We start from the raw sequence: 3,360 nt of genomic DNA on the forward strand, positions 1-3,360 counted from the left end.
CCACTTAATTTTTGAGCTTAATTGAACTTAACTCGTATCACAGAAACGATGAAAACCATCTTAAGTTATTTACCTGCCTATAACCTGTTTCCTTCTGTCATAATACAGCTAAACACAGATCTATGTGACAGTCACGTAGTTAGTATGATTCCTGTTCGGATCTTTTCTAACACGTAGTAGTCCCTATCGAGACTGAAATTTGATCCCTTGTACTTTAATTTTTAAAAGTTTCTTGTACTTAGGTAGTTTTATAATTTTATAACTGGTTACTTGGACTTGATCGTGTTATTTAATTCTTAAAGGGAAGTTTTAAAAGTTAATTGCAAATGTTCAAATTATAAGGGTTGATTTTGTAAATATAAGCGATGTTGTTAAACAGGCGAACTTGTGAATAACTTCGCCTGTATAACTCCTCCCCTATATAAGGATTTTCAAAGGTCATTCGTTCATTATTTTATATATCAGCGAACTTATTCTCTAATATCACAGCGAACTTAATTCGATTAACATCTGATTATCTTTTTTCGATTTCAATCAGTATTCAAGGTGTGTTTGGGTTCTATATCTTATAATCGATGTTCAATGTTGTTAACCCTAGGTTGTTTCGACACCCGGTTAACGACCTCGAACGTTCGAACCTTATACCCGATTTCAAAGCTTGTTTTTACGTGTTCATGAGCAAACTGATCGTCCGGATTTCCTTAATATCTTGTGTTTGGGAGTTCTTAATCATCAAAATTGACCGAAACACCAGATTTTCGATGTTGAATCGACCTTACTGTCGCCGTTTCAGATTCAGGCGAACTTAAGGTTTAGGCGAAGTTATCCGTAACTTCGCCTGAGGCTCAACTTCGCCTGAGGCGATGTTGTGGTGAGGCGAAGTTATCATTAACATAATTTTTTAATTATTAGACGAACTTAAAGATGAAGCGAAGTTGTTCCCAACTTCGCCCCAACTTTAACTTCGCCTATACAGATTTTATCACAACTTCGCACATGGTAACAAACGAACTTGTGGTACACCTTAACGTTTATCTAACTTGGTTCGTTTGTTGCAGATATGGCTGCAGTAGCAGGTGCTGGAGGTGCTGGAGGTGACGATGGAGATAATCTGAAGCAATTCTTCCCAGGTCACAACATGTTCATCACCTTAGACCCGGAAGCGAGCGGTGTTGAGGATTACCGCGAGATAATCACATTCCTCATTCGCTCGAGGATATTCTACGCTCTCACTACGACTCTGCCGATATCCTTACCCAATATCGAGGATTTCTGGCAGACTGTGAATACGATTGCCGCGTTGAGCCCCCGGTTATGCGAGCAACCGTCAACAATCAAGAGGTTCAGTTCTCATCTGAACAAATACGGGTGGCTTTACGGTTCGGTGAGGAGACTAGGGATGACCCTGCAGAGTTTGTGGCTCCGTTCCGTGATGGAGCGTTTCTTCGAATGGGCTATTCTGGTCCATTAGGTGATACTCAGAGGAGGAAGGGTTTCCTACTCGATCAGTGGCGCTTCCTCATGCACGTAATGATTGTCTGCATGTCAGGGAGGAAGGCGGGCACTGACGGGATGGGTGCGACCATGCAGTCCGCAATGACTGCTCTGACTTATAACAAACGTTATAGCTTCAGTCAGATGGTCTTTTATGAGATCGATAGACAGAGGAGAGCGATGGCTCGTGAAAGGTTCATCATGTATCCAAGATTCATTCAGATGATCTTGAATCATGTTGCTCCCACGTTGCCTCAACGACGCCCAATACGATACGTGGAGAGTGTGAGCAAACGTATCTTCGCTCAATGCCGCACATCCAGTGCGAGGAGCAAGCCTGAACTGCGTCCAAGGCATACTCCACTCTTTGGGTACTTAATAAACCCGGGGTATGTGCCAGCTCGTGGGGATGAGTTCAGAGACCCTCAACCACGACAGGTAGGAGCACCTCGAGATGTACCTGCTGTGCCTGTTGTGTCGGCTGAGGAGGATGTAGACCTTGATGCTGCATTTGGCGGCCAAGGATTCTTCGACATGGACCGGTTTGATCCGCAAGAAGAGGTGCAGGTCTCTGCTGCACAGGTTCGGGAAGTGAATGTTACTAGAGCAGCTACGACGGTGGCTGACTCAGATCTTGATGATGTTATGGATGAGGTGAGAAGGATGTTGGTGACACGAGAAAGGACGTTAGGGAAGAGAAAGAGGACAGTTGATGATACTGAGTCAGAAGAAGAAGAAGAAGAGGATATTCACAAGTTGATTAGACGTTCAAGACGGGAAAGGACAGGTGAAGGTATGGGAGCTGGAGAGACTTCAAGAGTTGTACGTTTCGCTCCATCCGCACTGTCAGGTATGTCGATTGTTCCTACATCTGTACAGGTTACAAGTTTAAGCGCCGCGGAAGTTTCCGTGGTGGCTACATCAGCTGTCGGCATCCCATCCATCACACTACAGATGACGACTCCGGAGATTGTGTCTTTACCACCTCCAACGCTTACTCCTTCAGAGGTGGTGGCACAATTTGTAGAGTCGACAGTCGTTGCAACTGCAGGGTTGTCGATCTCGATACCACCTGCGGTTACGTCCACAACTGCTTCTGATGTCCCGGTTACATTCGAGATCCCTGCTGAGTATACTCAAGACACATCTAACATGAGGTTTGATTTCGATGCAACCCTCTCAGACTCAGAGAGAATAGCTGTACTTGAACGGGTCGTGGCAGAGCAATCGAGGATAAACTTTATCCAAACCCAGGCTATTCAGCGCCTTGTAGCAGAGAATCAACTACAGTCGTCCCTCCTTGTTGAACATGGGCGAATTATAGATGCTATGAAGGAGTTCTTGGCATCTCAGGGGGAGACAAGCTGTAGAGGCGACGAGTTAAGGACAAAGAAGAGAAATGATAGAGACGATGATCCCAATGCATCGAAAGGTGCAGGTGGTGAGTTGCCAAGAACTACTCAAGCTCTTGGGACTTCCACAGCTCAGGGGGAGTCTGCAGGTGCAGTTGGTGGTGATGAGGTGGTGATGGTTGATGATGAAGATGATGTGATTGATGCTTTGAAAGAATTAGATGATGATGTGCTAGATGATGATGTGATGTTTGATGATGATGTGCTGCCTATTGAGGAGATTGAGAAGATTGGCGCACAGATTGTGATTGAAGAAGATGTTGAAGAAGGTGAAATAGTAGAAGAAAATGTTGAACACGAGATCCCAGATATTGAGAAAGCCGATATGGGTAATGAGATGGAAAATGATGAGACTGAATGGGAGGAGCAGCCTTGGTGGAAGGAAGGCTATGCTCATTGGTTTATCAAAACTAAGAAGCCTGCTGTTCCAACCATGTTCAAGAAGAGTTATAAT

The sequence above is a fragment of the Bidens hawaiensis genome, unplaced genomic scaffold (genome assembly GCF_021521415.1).
Source record: "Bidens hawaiensis isolate Kalapana, Puna unplaced genomic scaffold, B.hawaiensis_p1.1 tig00014784_1, whole genome shotgun sequence".
NCBI lineage: Eukaryota > Viridiplantae > Streptophyta > Magnoliopsida > Asterales > Asteraceae > Bidens > Bidens hawaiensis.